The sequence below is a fragment of the Leptopilina heterotoma genome, unplaced genomic scaffold (genome assembly GCF_015476425.1).
Source record: "Leptopilina heterotoma isolate Lh14 unplaced genomic scaffold, ASM1547642v1 Lhet_142, whole genome shotgun sequence".
Lineage (NCBI taxonomy): Eukaryota > Metazoa > Arthropoda > Insecta > Hymenoptera > Figitidae > Leptopilina > Leptopilina heterotoma.
Window position 1 is genome coordinate 44,833 of NW_025110861.1, and position 20,247 is coordinate 65,079.

Below are 20,247 nucleotides of genomic sequence, written 5' to 3' on the forward strand. Positions count from 1 at the left end.
TTTAAATAATTGAATTCTTTTGGAAAATTTTATGAAAATAGTAGATATTGATAATCATTGAATTGAGGAAAATTTTTGAAAATAATTGAATTTCGGAAAAGAATTTAATTATTTCTAACATTTCTAATAATAATTGAAATTTTGATGAGAATTTAAAAATATTTTTGAACATAATTTAATTTTTGCGAAGAATTTTATTAATTTTGAAAATAATTGAATTTCTGCAATCATTTGTAATTTTTGTGACGTTCTGTAGAAAAAATGGCGCTAAGGCATGTAAAATTTGTGACGTGGGTAGGGGGGGGGGGGGTGGAAAAATTATGCAAAATTGTGTGACGTAGTTTATGAATGGCCCTTAAGTTAATAAGTTAGTTAGTAAGTTAGTTCGAAACTAAGGGGCCATACTTAAATTATTTAACGCCTCAGGGGGTATGGAGGGGGGGGGGGCAAGATATTTGTTAAACTCAGCAAAAAATGGCGCTAATGTATGGAAAAGTTTGTTACATGGGGGAGGGGTCTAAAATTGAAAAAAACGTTACGTAATTTAAGTACGGCCCCTAAAAGTTAATTAGTTAGTAAATTAATTAGTATAAGTAAGTTAGTTAGTATAAGTAAGTTAAATAGTATCTAAGTTAATTAATTAATTAATTAGTTAGTTAATTAGTTAGATTTTGAATTTGACATGATATTAAGGGGTCGATTGCCAACAATAGAACCATTTAGTCTGGATAGATAGAATAAAAGCCCATGCACGTGTTAGCAAGGGGTGGTACCAGTCAGGTTGCAGTGAGCGGCCCAGAGGCAGTCACTCCAATACCTGACTGGTATTATCCCTTGCAACCACACGCAGGGATGATTATTCGTGTCGGACCCTCATTTCCATTATTCGAAGGATCATATTTACAAATGTTTCTATCCGGCCTGGAGTTCACGGCCTCTTTAGCTCAGTGGTAGAGCACTGGTCTCGTAAACCAGGGGTCGTGAGTTCAAACCTCACAGGAGGCAGGATTTTTTTTTCCATCACACTACTTTCTTTTAATCGTTTTCTTATTTTAAGCATTCAAAATTAAACAATTTAACTAACTTTTACTCAATTTTAAAGGAAATAAAACAATTTTTGATGAAACTTAGAAATTTCAATTTGTATTTTTATACTTGTCGGCAAAATTTGAAATCGTAAATATGTTTACTAATTTGAATTAATTACTGACTTTTTGATTTTAAATTAGTAAATTTTACTAATAAATGAGTAGAGTTTACTATTTATAATTTGTAAATGTTACTAATAAGGGTCCATCCTCTTATCATAGACAACAGCTTGACACCTCCCCCCCCTCCCTTGAAGTGCTATGTATAATTTATAGACAACCCCTAAATAGTAATTTCTACTAATTTATTAGTAAAATTTACTAATTCAAAAGCAAAAAGTCAGTTACTAATACAAATTAGTATATTTAACATTTCCATTTGACATGAAATTCATTTGACAAAAATTACATTGGATATAAAATTCATTTGACATAAAATTCATTGAATATAAATTTCATTTGACATAAAACTCAATTAACATAATTCCTATTTGACATAAAATTCACGTGACATAAATTTCATTTCACATAAACTTTATTTGAAATAAATTTCATTTTACATAAACTTTATGTGATACAAATTTCATTTGACATAAAAATCAATTTACATATAAAACTCATTTCTGATAAAATTTATTTGGCATAAATTTAATTTGACATAAATTTAATTTGATACCTATAAAATTCATTAGATATAAAATTAATTTAACATTTTCATTTGACATAAAAATCGTTTAACGTAATTTTCATTTGTCATTAATTCTCATTAATTCTCATTAGACATGAAGATTATTTGACATAAAAATATAGGCGCGAATGTTAAACGTGACCAAACAAAAATATCTTGATAAAATCTGAATGGTCATTTTTAAAATTCGTGCCTTTATTTTTTTGTCAAAGAATTTTATATTAAATAAAATTTATGTCAACTGCAATTTATATGTCAAATAAAATTTATGACAAAATGAAATTTAGATAAAAATTATTTATACAAAAGTTATTTAAAATTTTCATAAATAAATAAATATCAAAAGTTTACAATTTGAAATTTTATAAAATTTCAATTTTTAATTAATGAATTTAATTAAAAATTTTAAAGAACTTAGTTTTTTGGAAAATATTCAAATTCTTCTAAAATTAGTTGAATTTTGTATAATATGTATTTAATTAATTACTAAAAATAATGGATTTATAGAAGAATTTTAGTTAAAAACTCTTAAAAAATTCAATTTTGGATAAGACATAAAAGCAATTCTTATAGAAATAATAATTGAATTTTGGAAAGGTTTCAAATTCAAATCTTTGGAAAAGTTGAATTTTTCATATACTTTTAATTAATAATTCTGTAGACGTAATATTTTAGAAAAATTTTAATTTCAATTCTGTTGAAATTAGTTAAATTTTTTTAACAAATATATTGAATATTATATTTCAAAAATTTTAACTCAATAATTCTTAAAAAGAATTCAATTATCTTGATAAATATCAAAATTATTTCCAGAAATTTAATTATTTGTCAGGAATTTTAATAAAGTTCTTTGCAAAATTCAATTATTTTCATAAATAATATAATATTCATCACAAGAATTAAATTATTTTCAAAAGTAATAAAATTCTTTGCAGAAATTCCATTATTTTAAATTTTTTTTCAAAAAATTCTAGTTAAGACTTCAATTTGCCATCTTTATATAAATAGCAAAATTTTTCGCCGAAATTCAATTATTTTCAAAAATTTTATTAAAATTCATGTCAAAATTTCAATTATTTTCAAAAATATTTCTCAATTCAGTGATTTTCAATATTTTTAAATTTTTTTAAAAAAATTTCTTCGCAATAATTCAATTATTTTCATATATAATGAAATTTTTTACAGAGATTCAATTATTTTCGAAAATTATTTTCAATTATTTTTAAAATTTTTGCTCAATCAGTGATATTTATATCTACTTTTAAAAAAATTTCCCTAATGAATTCAATTATTCAAAAAAAAAGTTGATAACATTCTACGCAAACGTTCAATTACTTTCATAAATAATTAAAAGTTCATAGGAATTTAATTATTTAAAATGAAAATTTTTAATAATAATTTCAATTGAATTCCTTGAAAAATGTATAATTAATGTTCTTTAATTTTTTTTTATTAAAATTCTTCGAAAGAATTCAATTATTTAAAAGTTTGTTAATAAAATTCTTTATGGGAATTGAATTTTAAGAAACATTCAATTTTTCAAGAAATTATTTATTTGCATTTTATTTGTATTTAAATAATTGAATGCTTTTAGAATTTTCCAATAAAAATTGATTTAAAAATAAATTTCAGTTAAAAATTCAGATAGTAATTTAATATTAAAAACATTGCATGGATTTTTAGAAATAATTGAATTTTGAAAAGATTTGAAATTAAAAACTTTGCAAATTTGAATTTTTCATACTTTTAACTAACAATTTTGGAGAATTAATTTTTGTGCAAAGGTTTAACAGGGTGTCTAACAGTCAGGGAATTTAGGGAAGTCAGGGAAAAGTCAGGGAATTTTTTTGGTCAGGGAAATGGCATGGAAAAGTTTTTTTAATGTCAGAGAATTTCATTGAAAGTCAGGGAAATTTCTAAAAATGTGTACAAAAATTAAAATTTTTGTGAATAAAAAATTTTTTTAATCTAACAAAACTTAGAAGATTTTGATTATTGTTTGTTTCTATCATTAGATATTAATTTATTATATGTCAGTTACCATATTTTCGTCCCAAGAAAGCAGAAGTAAAATTAGTAAAAAGTCAAGGAATTATTTTCTCAATACTTGTTAGACACCCTGCTAAAATAAGTAAAGAGTTATTAAAAAGCTAAAAAATAATAAAGCTAAATCCGTAAAAGAGAAGAAAAAATGTTGAAATTTAAAAAAATTGGGTTTTTGAATTTTTGATAATTTTTAATAATTTTAAATTTTTTACCTAAGGGTGGAGACTATTAAATAAGTGAAGTGTTTTTGAAGGGCCCAAAAATAATGAAGCTAAACTGCTAAATCCCGTAAAAGAGAAGAAAAATGTTGAATTTTTAAAAAATTGGGTTTTTCAGAATATTCTTTAGGGTCAGGAAAAAAGTCAAAATTGTTGTCTGGAAATCAGGGAAAAATAAAATTAAATATTTGTACCACCTTGTTATAATTATTTCTTTTAGTTTTTCATTTAAAGTTTTCTATTTTAAAAAAAAAATCTAAAAGATATTTGCAACAACAAGATGAAGAGTGGATGTGCGAGGATTTCACAAAGAGTTTTAAAGGAATATACGGCATTGTTTCAATTCAACTTTTTTTCAATGTGCCACCAACGAGAATAACTGGTTCTGCCAATAAAAAGGATGGTATTTTTCAGTCGATTCAGGCCACACACAGATCATGCCCTTATTAGGATAAACCTGTCGTTACCTTCTCGCTGGTCAGGCAAGAGTTGCAGTGTAATAAAGTTGCTTTGATACGATCGACGAAAATATTTCGATACTTGTTCTTCAACCTGATTTTCAATAAAGATTTATGCTCCTACACTGTGTATCTATATAGATGTATTTATGGGCAAATAATAATTTTTAATTATATCACAGAAATCAAATAAATCACTATGAAAGAAATTCATTTTTTCCAACCGATCTTTATAATTGCTTGTATTCGGAGAAATCATTTATAAGGTTCGAGAATGATTCTTTTTTTGGCCAATTTTATATTTATATTTAACTTTTCACTTTATAGTTGTGAGAAAAGAAACTCTTTGTAGACGTGCGGTAGTTTCAGGTAAAAGTATATGAAAAGCAAAACATTTTCTTTGAAATGTAAAATAAGAATCAAGTGGAAATTTCACCTATTTGACTACTCGAGGAACACGATGGCAGGAGAAAATCGATAAGTCCAGTTAAGCCTATTAAAAAGAATGGTCTCGTAGAAATGTGACGATTTCGTATTCAGTTTACGTGTCACGATTCTTGAAATGCAATCCACGTATAAGAAGAGAGTCCAGGAGACTCTCCTCTGTATTCTAGAGTTAGCACTGGTGAGCCGTACATCTTCCGCAAAATATTTTAAAAGTAGGAAGCCGGAGGTTCACTTACAAGGAAGTGAGAGAGGGCGAGAGGTACGTTTCAGAATAAAAAGTAAAAAAATAAAACATTGGCCAAAGTTCTGTGAGACTGAGGGGCGTTTTTCTTATTGTTTTTGGCGCTAGAGAATATTGCGCATCATGAATCTTAAGATGCGCGATTCAAATTATACTTTTATTTTATAAATACGCGAACTCTGATTTCAACCGGTTTCCCATGACAAGAAAGCTGGTTGATAATTTGTATTTTAAAGTGAGTGAGGTAATGGTCAAATTATTATTTTCAGTAGTTAAAGAAGTGCATAATATGCAAAAAAAAAAAAAAAAAAACAACTATATTATGTACATATTATACTATACATGAGAATGTTGTTAAATATTTTTCTTGTTAAATAAAAATGAGAATAGGGGTTCGGATCACGACATTCGACTTTTTCAAAAAAAATTAATTTCAAAATTTAATTATTTCTAAAAAATCACGCCATATTGCTTTAAATATTCAATTATTATTTAAAATTTTAACTGAAATTCACTTTTATGTTAAATGAAAATCAATTTTTATTAGAAAATTCTACGAGAATTCAATTATTTAAATACAAATTTAAATGTAAAAGTGCAAATAAATAATTTATTGAATAATTGAATGTTTCTTAAAATTCAATTCCCATAAAGAATCGTTATCAACAAATTTTTAAATAATTGAATTCCTTCGACGAATTTTAATAAAATTTTTAAGAATATTACATTTTTCGAGGAATTCGATTAAAATTTTATTAAAAATAAATAAATAATTAAAATTCTGCTAGGATTTTTATTATTTGTGAAAATTATTGAATCCCTATAAGAAGAATTTTATTACTTTTGAACAATATTTAATTTTTGCGAAGAATATAATTACTCTTGAAAATAATTGAATTTCTGCAATAATTTTCTAACTTTTACAAAATTGAATTTTTTTTTCGTGTTTTTAACTAAACATCTTCTATAAATACATTATTTTTAATAATTTTTGAAAAAGTCCTTTCAAAATTTTCAAATTCATTTGTTTACAATTTAATTTTACAAAATTTGAATTATTTGAGAATTCTTCATTTAAATATATATTAGAAAATAAAAACTTTAAATAATTTAAAAGAAAATTCGCAATTAAAGTTTCTTAAAAAAAATTAATTTCACAGAATTGTTAGTTAAAAATATGAAAAATTTAAATTTTCAAAAATTTTAATCTGAAATCTTTTCGAAATTCAATTATTTCTAAAAATTTTCGCTCTAATGCTTTTAAAGTTCAATTATAATCTAACATTTTAACTGAAATCCATTTTTAAATCAATGTTTATGAGAAAATTCTACTAGAATTCAATTATTTAAATACAAAAATAACAATTTATTGAATAATTGCATGTTTCTTAAAATTGAATTCTTATAAAAAATTTTATCTAGAAATTTTTAAGTAACTGAATTTTTTTGACAAATTTTAATAAACTTTTTAAGAATTTCTTCAAGGAATTCGATTAAAATTGTATTAAAAATAATTGAAATTCTGCGATGAGTTTTATTATTCATGAAAATAATTCAATGCTTGCAAAGAAAATAAAAAAATTTGTAAATAATGAAATTCCTGTGAAATTTTTGTTATTTTTTGAAAATAATTTAAAGTTTGTGTAGAATTTTATTTAATTTTTTTTAAATAATTGAATTATTTTGGAAAATTTTATGAAAATAGTATAGATATTGAAAATCATTAAATTGAGGAAAATTTTTGAAAATAATTGAAATTTTGCCAAAAATTTTATTAAAATTTTTGAAAATAATTGAATTTTGGAGAAGAATTTATCATTTCTAAAGATAATTGAAATTATATTTTCAAAAGTATTCAAAATTCAATTATATTTCTAAAAATTCATAGTACGATTTTAATGTTCAATTATTATGTAAAATTTTAACTGAAATTCATTTTTAAATCAATTTTTATTAGAAAATTCTACGAGAATTCAATTATTTAAATACAAAAATAAATAATTTATTGAATAAATAAATGTTTTTCAAAACTGAATCCTAATAAAGAATTTTATAAACAAAAATTTTTAAATAATTGAATTTTTTCGACGAATTTTAATAAAATTTTCAAGAATAATTGTTAATTATGTAATTTTTTAGGAATTCGATTAAAATTGTATTAAAAATAATTGAAATTCTATGATGAGTTTTATTATTTATGAAAATAATGTAGTGTAATCAACACTTTTTTTGAATAATTGAAATCTTTTAAAAAATTTTATTATAAAATAGTAAATATTGAAAATGATTGAATTGAGGAAAAGTTTTGAAAATAATTGTAATTTTGTTCAAGAATTTTATTCAAATTTTTGAAAATAATTGAAGTCTGGAGAAGAATTTTATTATTTTTTAAAAATAATTGAAATTTTAAAGTTGTATTTTAAAGAAATGTTTGATAATTGAATTTCTGCGAAGAATTTTATTAATTTTTAAAATAAATTGAATTTCTGCAATTATTTGTAACTTCTTCTAGATTCATTTTTTTCCAGTATTCTAATAAAAATCTCCGACTCTTTCCTCACTGAAAGAAATGATTTCCGTATGTTAGAAATTTGGTTATGTTTATGAATTTCTGTCAAGTTTTAAAAAACCAAATGTTGATTTCACCTCAATAGTTAGGTTAAATGAGAAATTTAAGAATGAGGAACACTTAACCTATAATTTGTAATAAGTTTCCGTAATTCAAATATCTGTATATCAGAATCACACGCATCTTTTTTGTGAGCGAACGAAACTAATTTCAAATCTGGTTAACAGGTTAGTGCGCTCTAGAAATTTTCGTCTAGTTCTAATGGTATGGTTGAAATATCCTAACTGTTGGGCTGTTTCTATTCCAGCAAAACTATATGGGTAATATAACTTAAATTATGCCTGTACCTTCTATTTTTTTCTTTCAGTGCTGATTTCCCTGACCTATGACAACCCTGGAAATGTTAAATGGTACCCGGGGGGCCTTGTCCATGGAATTTATCGACGTGGGAAATACCATGATGGTTGAAAATATGATGATGACGGTCACTATTGGTCAAACACGAGGTGAATAAAATAAAATAGAAAAAAAACTGAAAAAATGTATGTGCCAAGTTATATCAATTTAAAAAAGTTTGCAAAAAGTATCATATTACAAATTATAGGATCAGGTTTACTTTTAGGTGATAAACCTTTTATTTATCACTTTAATTATTGATATCATGCATTTTGGCACCAGACACTAAGTTTAAATGGTTTTTCACCAATTCCATACTGAAGACTTAATGCAAACCTGTAACAAATTACGCCAGCTACGGCAGTACTCGTTACGTGACGGGAATACATTGTCTGGCTTATATGTGACGTATAGTTACAGGAACTGACTGTATTCGGCGCACATTCTCCACGCTTCTAGTATGTATTCCGAATGTATCCTAGGTACCCTCGGAACTACTGACTACGTGACGAGCATCGTTCGCTATCTCTCAAGAAAGCCACCTTCCAGTCCACGAATTACAGAATATTCTGTAATTACAAAGAGAATTGCCGCTGCGTTTTTGCGCACACCCAAGTATATATGCTGATTTTTATTCTATCATGTTTAAAAGGGTTTTTAATCTCTACTAGGTTTTTAATCTAAATCTCTACGGATCTAATGTTATGAATTACAATTCCTTAAATTACACCGCGTCTTATGCATTAATGCTGCTGGTTTTTGGTAGTGGTTACTATTTTTTGTGAGTTTTCCTAAACGAGGTTTTGATAAATTATTGTCACTCAATTTTTCATACACTGGGAACGCTTTTCGGTAGAGGAATTGTATATAGTTCCACAAGCTTTCGCTTTTTGTTAACTGCACCAAGTTTTCGCAGTAAGTGATTGTATCGTTTTAGACTGAAATTCATCAGAAGGTATCCTAGAAAGAATTAAGATGGACCAGCCCTTTGAGTTAAAATTATTCGTCACCCACTATGTTACCATTTTCCACCCTCGAGTATAGAATCCTCGTACTCGGTACGTAAATTTAAGAGTAAGCAAACCGAAAACCATCTACCGTCACCTTCACCCTTTACCCCAACATCCATTCTTGTTTTAGCAACTTCTTCAATTCCTTCCCTTGCACACCATTTTATCCCATCAACCCAAATGCATTCCCTACCCATTCTCACCTATCTTTCATTTCTAGTCTCATTTCATGCTTTATCTCCCAGCAAGCACCTTATTCTTCTCTCCCTTCACGTTCTTTGTCTTTATCTATTCTTTCCACGCTTCCTTTCAACCTCATTACTTCTTCTTTCTCCTCCTAATTTTCCAACTTTAGTAACCATGACTTCGGTATTCTCTTGCCATTCTTTCCTATCGATTGTGCCCGTATGATATTTACCCCACCCATCACCCTTGTAATCAATCTTCCAACTTCTTGCCTAGCCTCCATATTAATCCTGACGTATTTCGGATTACTATTTTCTTTTTCATAATCTTCAACCACTTTTACTACTTTCGATTCTAAATCCTTACTTCATATTTCTTTCCTGTTCTCTTCAACCTCCTTCCACTTTTCTTCACCTATTTCATCTTTTCCTCCTTTTCTATTAAACATTTTCCAAATCTGTCCATTATCAGTTTCTTTTACAATAAAAATCTAACGCTAGTTTTCTACTACTAACTCCGACGGAATGTCAGTTAGTAAAACAAAATCATCTGCATAACTTAAGAGAATAATTTCGGTATAGAACAATTTACAGAAAACCCTCTACAGTTATGTTTCATGAATGCAGCGGATATAAAGGACTTATATTTGCTGCAAATATTATAAATTCAAGTGGCCTTAGAACTTCTCCCTGTGAAATCTCCTGAGTGACTTTGACGTCGTGGCTGGTACCCTCTCAAGTTCTAATGCATTAAAAGCTTCGTAGTAATTAAAAGTAGTGTCCACACTTCAAAAATAGTTTTATTTCGCCATTTCGGTTTTTGACTCTCTGGGTCACGGCGCGTGGAACGCCATTTGGAACGCCTTGTCAGTGAAGTGATTAATTATTTTAGTAACTTGCTCTAAAAATTAGGGTCCAGAAGGGAAACATTTTTTGATAATATCAGACAAGTGTGAATATAATCATTCACTGAGGGTATGCCAATATAAAATTAATTAACCTTCAGAGTTTCACACTTTCAAATGCGCAGAAGTGTAACTTGTGATTTACGCTTGCGCAGTAGTTTGCCTCTTATTCTACACATAAGAAGTGAAATTTACACGACTTACTGCGCAGTAGTTTGTTTTTTATTCTACACATGCGCAGAATTGTTATTTACAAATTAAATATTCATCCTGATACTTTTACAAGTACAGAACTTATTGTTTTGGTCACGAATACGTAATTTTTCTCCACATTCGTTTATAGTAGCGGATACGATTACTATTCCCTCAGACATTTCATATACCAAGTCGGCAACTTAGAACAACACTAAAGTCACATCACGTGTCATTTTGTGTCCACAAAACTGCTGTCTTGTGATTTTATATTTAGAGTGTCAATAGAACTGCACAAAATTATATCTATCGGTACAATTAAAAATATCTGTTATTTCGTGTAACAATTCTTTTAACTATATAAACAATGACACTGCAAGAGTCTGATATTAAAGTATCATTAGCTATTATGCAATAACATTTAGCCTCGACTTTTGAATACAAACTGATTAATCATTCACGTGATGGACTTTACCCAAAAGTACCAAAACGCTAATATTGATATTTTAAATGATGGAATACTAAATGCACAATAGTTTTAAGAGAGTTAAAGCGCAAACACGTGTGTTTGTTTCCAGCTGTACGGTGTTATGTGTACGCATAACAATTAGTACATATTTAAACAAGTTCATTTAAATTCAAAACTGTAAAGAATTCATGATCGGTTATCTATAATATATGTTAACAATTGTGTCACTATATAACCTTTTTTTTGGTAAAATTTTTCTTAATTTAATTAAGAAATTATTTAAATTGTATTAAAGAGAAGATAAGAATAATGTTATTGTAGCCGCTTTTTTATTATTATATTCCGTTTGCATGAAAGTATAGAGGATGTTTTTCAGAAATCTAAAATTTGAAAATAGTTTTTTTGCTCCATTATTATGATTTTGAACAATCAACGGATTTACGTCACTGGAGAAATAAATTGAATGATTAAATCTGCAATGTACATGCAGTCTGCTTTAAAGTTTCTTTACGTGTTCAAGTATTTGTCTTATCATTGTCGTATTATATCTATGTTTACGAATGTATGTAGTAAAGAATTTATCACTATCAACACGCAAGCGTAACGTGACTTTCACATTCAACTGACAATGAATCGATATCTTCCGCGTGGAATTCTTCCCAACTTCGCCCAAGTTATATAATTGGAAACCAAACTGGGTTTTCCTTTTGGAAAAATGAAAAAATAAATAATTGATTGCAACAATAATGTTACTTCAAAAAGATGTATGTTAGGCTTTTAATTCGTAAGCACAAGCAACAAAATTCTTTAAAATTTTTGTGTCAACTTGAGAAATGTATATACAGAATTGTTGTGTTGTTTTCAATCACATGAATAGTTACCCCAACCATATCTCTTCTTCCGTGTGCATATTTCTTTGCAACCTTTTTAACATACATACGAGTTTGAGTTTTTTATTATGAAGAAAGAAAGGAATTCAAGGTCATCTTCTTCTTGTACGGCCATGCTATGTGCACTGCTTAAATGTTGAGTTGAAGCAAGGAGGACATCGAACAATAAAGTGACCTTGATGAATCTTCCCCTTCAATGTGAACTGAAATTTCGTATCATTCTGGGAGTTGAATTATTTCAACAAGTTCGAATAATATATAAGGCTGACTCCATTAAAATTTTCTTATTCTTGTCCCTTGACAAAGAAACCTACTTAATGAATTTTTACAACTTTATTGAAATTCTTGTGTTTATTCAATAAAATATAATTAATAAATAATTATATTCTTAGGTGAAACCTTTTTTTAACTTACAAACTCTTGAAAATGATTTTTATACTTAATAATTCATTTATAGCATAACTCCTATTTGACATAAAAATCACTATACACAAAATTAAAAATGGTGGATCCAATATGGCGGACATTGTAATTAAAATTTGTAGAATAATTAATACGGTTAAACAAAAATCATAGATTGTAATTTAAAATTTAATCAATTTTGAAAAAAATGGCTATCAACTTGAATTTTGAAAATTTTGAAAACCTGACTTTAGATTCGTAATCAGCGATTCCGAAAACCCCTGAGTGAGAAGTTTTAAGCAACTTTGAGAAAATTTTGAAAATTAAATTTTGCTATTTTTTTTAACAATATATACCAGAGGCAGAAAAGGGTTAAATATTAAATTAAATAGAGTTAAAAAATACGTATTTTATTTTTTCCGCAATTGGAATAAAATGATAAAAAATTGAAAAGTTTACTTTTAACGACCACCCCAATATGTTCGTATATATATTGTGCTTCTGTATTTATTTGAGATTTATTGTTTAGGATTTAAAAATCAAATTTTGATTCTCTGTGAAGATATATATGGCTGCGTTGACTTTAATAAACAACAGGTGCCTTTTACGACTACCGATCCTACGTATGATAGGTGCTCTCCTAATCGTCTTCTAATATGCACGTTGGCAGCTGCTTTTTCAAACATTTTATCCAGCCTTCAAGTTTCGTGACACGTGCGCGACCGAGAAACTTCATTAATGATCTCCTTTTCAGTCCTCCAGATAAGCATCTAACAGATTTAGATTTCTATAGATTTTTTAAACCATACGTTTTCAACTTTCAGATTTTCTTATATAAATTAAAAATGAATAAAATTTCTTTTCTTCTTTTTAAAAAGAGTTCAGATGTTTAAAAGAAATAAAGTTTTCACGAAACTGAACAATTGGGTAAACTTTAATTAATTATGTAGGTAAATATTAAATTAAAAGTAATTGAAAATTAAATATTAAAATAACGTAACTAATAGGACTTAACTTATCTGAACTATTAAAATAGTGGTTAGACATTAATTATAACAATAAGTGTGCGAATTGCTGAAGTGAGAAAGTGAATTGTAACTCTTTTAGACTTTGGTATATTATATTACAGACGTGGAATTTATTGGGACATATAATAAATTCCTAAGAAGTAAGTTTTTATATTCAGAGTTATAATGTTAACGTCATCAACAAAGAGGTACGTTGTAATCGTCAAGGCCAATTTCACACAAGTCGTCATCAAAGAGTGAATGACCTTATGATTACAATGCTGCAATAAAAAAATGAAATGAAATTAGTTTGACTCATCGAGTTTATTTTACTCGAAAGTTAGCACATCGATGTAATAGATGACCCGTGAGTAATATTATTGGTTAAATTTAGTTGTTGAATTCGCAACGAAACGAAAAATCCGGCACGAGAGTATCTTCTTCTTTTTTATATATATAGGTACCTATACACATGTGTATAAATTTGCCTAATATAAGTCTGTGCGATGCGAACGTTAGTCATCGCTAGTAACCCACATTTATGATAGACCGTTTATAACGCTTTCTTTAGTAGACTCCCATCTGTTAGGGCACCTGACTTGATTCACCTGCCTCAGGTATGGACTGGCTGGCTTGGCTGGCGTCAGGTGTTGTTCCTTCTACCATACCAGCATAACGGCAAGTTCTGCGAGCCATATCTTGAAACAAAGAAAAGTGAAATTTTACGTCTCTCCTTTTGCGCAAACGGTTTTGTCAAGGAGGACTCTACGAATTCAATTAAGGAAGTATTATGCGCATCTATAAATTTAACGACGAAAACTGTTTCGGCGAACTTCAAAACAATTTTTTTAAATTAGTTTTTGTGAAAATAAAAATAAAGGTATTTTTGAATAAATAACGTCTGCTAACTCTAATCTAAAATTTATCGAAATGGACTTTCCTTTTCAACGTTGATAAAAAGGTTTAATTTTGAAATATTGATGATCTTACTTCGTTTTACAATCTTCCGATTCAAAACAAAAGCTCATAGAGATACATTATCTAGTTCATTACAGACGGAACTTCCTTCATCTTCAACTTCTTCATCAATAGCGACAGTTTTTTAATCATCAGGATGATTAAAAAACTGTTGCTATTGATGTAGAAGTTGAAGATAACAGAATCAGCTGCATTTGGAATCGAGATCCTATTCGAATATTTCTCGTGTATAAATTTTCGGAAATTAGTTGTGTCTTAATGAAATAATTTCATTTCTTAACCCGTTGACTATCGCTGACGCATAATTATGTGTATACGCCATACGAAAACTGGCTAAAAGTATATACTCATGAAGTCATGACGCATAAAAGCGCAACTTAATAAAACAAGTTGTTCATTTCATGCGACCATTTAGCTTCCTCATTATGATAAAAACAAATTTCTTCTTGAGATAAGAAAAAATATTCATGTTATGAATATAATTTTCAAAATGTTTTACGAATTTTTTGGTGAAATTTAAACCTTAGAAATACACGGGTGATTTTTAAACAATCAGTGGTCACTTTTTGATTTCAATTAGGGGATGACTATTCACTAATTCAAATTTAGAAAGTAATAACTTTAAAATATACAAATATTATATCGCAAGTCATGTACTAGACAAATTGTAATTTAGTAATCCCCGTGTAACTATTTTCATGCGAATTCAGTCGTTTTTTAATTTTCATATCCGACATTTTGAATTTTTAAAACTGACCCTAGATTCATATTCAGCGACCCCAAAAACCCCTGAATAACAATTTTTAAGCGAATTCAGTCGATTTTAAATTTTCATGTCCGCCATATTGGATCCGCCATTTTGAATTTTTCAAAAACTGACCCCTGATTGGTATTGAGCGACCCCAAAAAACCCTCGAGTAACGATTTTCAAGCGAATTCAGTAAAAAGAAAAATGCATGACTCAAATAGTTAAAAAATGTCATTCCGTATATTATGTGTGTAAACATTACATTTTCATAAATTCTCGAGATTATGAAGAGCTTTAAGGATGAATTTTTTTAAAAATTGTTTGAATATAATTCAAATAGAAATTACGAAATTATTATATTGGTATTTTAAAAACCAAAAATTGTAAAAAAAAGTCTTATTTTTGAAATTATTTTTAAAAAATGTGGCAGTAAGTTTTAAAGCCTTATAAATAACTTGTAGAACTTTTAAAAATAGCTTTGATTTGCCTATTTTTTAACCTAATTCGGTAAGAAACACGAAATTATTCTTATTTTAAAAACCAAAAATTATATGAAAAATATATTATCTTCAAAATTTAAAATAAAAATGATTTTATAAAATCAGAAGTGGTTAATGTAATAAAATATATCTATTTAATAAAAATTTATTTAATAATAAAAAAACTTGACTAAAAAAAATCTCTATATGAAAATGAAATGTCTATCAAAAATGTAATTTTAAGAAGAATCACCCACGTGAGTGTAAAAAAATTGCTAGAATATTAAGTCATTTGAAAAGAAAATTTTAACTCCATTTTTGTTACAAAATTTTGGGTCAATCCAATAAATTTTAATTTTGCGGACGGCTGTTTTTTAACAAATGCCTTATATATATAAATATGAGTATCACTTTCTTTGCTATCATCTATAATATCATGATTTTGGATGATACACGAATTTATAGTCTTTTTGAAATCGTATATATATAGAAAAGTCCTGTGACAATTTGCCGATACACGCAACTTATGGGTGCATATTGGACATTTGTAATGGAGAATTGGCGTGTTCTTGGCGTATAAACAAGTTCGAAAGAGAGGGTGGGTCCAGTGAAATTTACGAAACGCGATATCGCGTGTCTTGCGCATTTTGTCGCGTGCGTTGCAAGCACGCGTGCAACGACTGCGGTGCCTCGGTTAAAAAATGCACTGGTCTCTGAATTGTCTATTTTATGTTCGACCCTCTGCTCTCATCAGGTGGCTCTGACCAAATAAAATATTCAACTCACACGAAACCTTATTTACAACAAAAAAAAAAACCAAAAGAGAAATACACATGTGTGTATAAAGAAAGCACATATATTTAAAGAAACAGTTTTATTCAATAATACATAAAAAGTACTTAAACATTTATTTATTTAACAATTTATACGGGAATGTTGGACTTTAAATATGAGTCTATTTGTTTGTCGGTTTCTTAGCCAAATATTAAGAGGAGTCAGCAACGAGATCTGAGATAATAACTCCGGACAATCGATATCAATATGACTGTTGATAATATTATGAAGAAATTGAAGGTCCAATTTTATAAATCTGCTATGAATAGTTAGTTAGCATTTTTATAATTTAGTGCAATTCGGTATAATCATGCTTATAATGCCTAAAATAATCAAATGTTATATCTAACTGTTTTGCGTCAAATCTTAAAAATGTTGTATTTTTTCTAAACTTTCTTGTTGATAAATATATTGAGGATAATAGATAGTTGATAAGCATTCGATATGAGGTCTAACATGAGAAAAAAACAATATTTTTAAGGACTCGAAGGTTATGAAAAATTGCACCAAATCTTACAATCTGACCAAGTGCTCTTGATGATTTTTTAATGACATGATCAATATGATTGCTATAATTTAGAGCAGGGTCCATAATCAATCCCAAATCTCGCTGATGATCCATCCTTTCAAGCTCTGTTCCAGACTATATTATAGTAAAATTGAATAATTTTTAATTTTCTGTTAAATTACATTATGGTACACTTGGTGGTAATCAAAGGCAGACGATTTTCGACAAACCACTGGGAAACCCTATCAAGACAGATCTGCACTAGCATGAAACGGTGTTTTGTAAAATGTCTTGAATAATACAGGATAAACTTTGGAGCTAGTAGAATAAATACCTAATATGTCTGAAGTTAATTCTGTACTATTCACCACACTTTACGGAACTATCACGAATGTCTGGTATCCGCAAGTTCAGAATGTTCTGTAAAGTTCACAGATGAACTTTTTCCATGTATGCACCCTTGTGAGAAAATTGGAATTGATTTTTCTCTTAGGGTACAAGTAATAATTTAGTATTCTCAACCAAATTATTTGGCTACCCTAACCGAAATGTATTGTCTGCTGAAATAAAGTTTTTTTAGCAGGGTGTTCAGACGCTCCAAATAAAGTTTTCGTATATTCAGCTACACGGAATTATCTATACTATTATACAAATTTTTAAAATGCATGAGCAGTTGAAAATGGAAAATTAAAACATAACAAGCGTTTGTAAATGTTATATCGTCTGTAGGTAACAATGATAATCTTATTATAAAAAAAGTCATACTAAGACCAACTATTCATTAGTTCAGCCAATTTGTCAATTCAATCCTGCGTCTATAAAAATCATAACAGATTCAAAAGCTGAAAACTGGAGTGAATATGAGATGAGTATTTTTGAGAGAACTACAAGATTTTATAACATTCAATGATATTTTAAATTCAGAAATCAAATATGTTGTTCAAGCATGTTTAGATGGAATTGCTAAAGAGTGGCGAAATTTAGTTAAAGAAGAAAATGATCACTTTGATCATTTTAAAGAAAAATTTATTAATCGATTTTGGAATGAAGATATCAGATTTAAAATTAGTACAAAAGGTTCTTACAAACCCAACGGAAAATTGTCAAGGTCGGCATATGCAATCCCAGTATAATAAACAAAGCGAAAGACTTAATTCCGTCAGCCTTAAAAACGAAATTGTTTTGAAAATTGCAAGACATTTTAGTGATGATATTCAAACGGCAATAATAAGAGGAATTAAAAAACTAAATGATTTATTAGATTTGTTAGAAAAATTTAATAGAGCAGGTTCAGTTAACTATCAAAGAAATTTTTCAAAACTCTGGCAACTATCAAAACAATTCGAGGAGTGGTTCTGACAATTATAATCGTCACCAAAATTCGCAAAATCAATACACGAATGTTACAACTATAAACGTATATCTACTCAAATAAGGTTATTAAACATTTATAACTCGAGAATAATAATAAAAAAAGTAAAATATAATGTTGAAGTAAATCATCTTTGCCTTCCGTGTGGTTTGAAACCTGAAAATCGTGTTCACGTGTTAACTCTCTGTCCCACATATAAACACAGTTAGATACAAATATCTCAAGATTTTTAATTGTAATTTTTGTACATGATTTTCTAAAGGTATTTTCATTTTGATTGGTACAGTCTACTAATTTTTTCATCTCACGATTTTGATGTCATGATACTGAAAGTTTTACACTGGAAACTGCGGATTTATGTATATCGATTGGAGAAAGGTATGATTTATATCGAGAAAAGTAGAATAACATCGAAGCAGACGTAATCAGGAAGGGTCGAGCGAACTATATATGTGGTATATAGATTGCTTTTTTGTCGCTGCTATTTTAAAAACAGTGAGAGGAAGTTGTAGTTTTTTGTTCATACGTACGGCACTATGTATAGTATAAATCTAATCCTAGCATCTCTTCCCCTTCTTTTTGATCACCGAACCACAGTTTCCAATTGTGCACAGAAAACAAGAGTAGGTTGGAACATTCATGGATCAATTCCTGATAATTATTTTCTGTAGTTACCACGCATTCCTTTCTCAGCTTGACATGTATTTTTTATTGTGCAAGTTTTAATTTGATAGCAGAATGTTTTATTGTAATATTTTCTATATATTCGCGATTTGAAAAGAATTTCCAGAGAGTACCATGCGTTGTGCTTAAAAAAATTCGGTTTTAGAGTATATAGATGAACATCAGAGTGAATCTGAATGTGAAAGCACTCGTTTTGTAATCCTTTTCGGAATTCAATTGATGTTTTTAAATATAGTTGAGGTGGGCCTCAGATTTTCCAAGGTTTGCAATTTCACCATGAATACCATAAATATACCATATCAATACCGCGTAATCTTAAAAACTGGAATACTACCAACTTGGTAGTTAAAGAACTTGTCCAGGGCCTCCTGGACTTCTCCAACCTCGAGAAGGTAATTTACGTCGCGGATCTCCAGTGTGATTCGTATTATAATGTTTTATAATAATGTAATAATGTTATTACTTGCGCATCAAATAGTCTAGGGTAACAAGTTCTGCAAATGCTTCATGGGAGTACTTCGTTATGTGAATCGTAATCTCCATTTATAAATTTCTTTTTTTTATATATTTGCATTCATAAGAAATTTATTCGGCTTCGTTTTCCCAAAGAAAATTATTTTACTTCAACGTCCGCCTACTTTGCCTATGTAAGTTCAGGGTAAGAACAAGTTTTAGTCTTGTCCATTATATAGCCGTTATATGACAAACCTGATGGATTTTGATGAAATTTGGTAGCTAGGGATTTTTGAAGTCGATGATTACAAATTTGAAGTCAGATTGTAAAAATTCAAAATGGCGGACGAAAAATTTTAAAAATTGATGGTTTTTGATAAAACTTGGTATCTGGGGGTTTTTGAGGTCGCTGATTACGAATATGAAGTCAGATTTTCAAAATTCAAAATGGCGGACTAGAATTTAAAAATCTGTTGGGTTTTTTATGAATCTTGTTATCCGCGTGGAGATGCCCTGGATGTCAATGGATAGATGGAGCACATGTGTCTACATGTGGGGTATAAGAACAGTTGAATCTTGAAAATCCTACTTCAGATTCTCTATCAGCAACCCGAGAAACTACCAGATAGCAAGATTCATAAAAATCGAACAGATTTTTAAATTCTCGTTCTTCCATTTTGAATTTTGAAAATCTGCCTTCATATTCGTAATCAGCGACCTCAAAAACCCCCAGATACCAAGTTTCATCAAAATCCATCAATTTTTAAACTTTTGGTCCGTCATTTTGAATTTTTAAAATCTGACTTCATATTCGTAATCAAAGACCTCAAAAACCCTTAGATATCAAGTTTCATCAGAATTCATCATTTTTTTAAATTTTCGTCCGACATTTTGAAGTTTTAAAATCTGACTTCAGATTCGCAATAAGAGGCCTTAAAAACCCTTAGGTACCAAGTTCTATAAAAATCCACCAACTTTTA

The 20,247-nt window shown here is 28.4% G+C and overlaps 1 protein-coding gene and 1 non-coding gene across 4 annotated transcripts in view; both read left to right on the forward strand.

Moving 5' to 3' along the window:
• LOC122498180 (titin homolog) overlaps positions 1 to 20,247 on the forward strand; it is a 150,806-nt gene that overhangs the window by 28,832 nt on the left and 101,727 nt on the right. The gene's annotated exons all lie outside the window — the stretch shown is intronic.
• Positions 934 to 1,005, forward strand: Trnat-cgu. The gene has a single exon. It is a non-coding gene; the product is annotated as a tRNA-Thr (tRNA).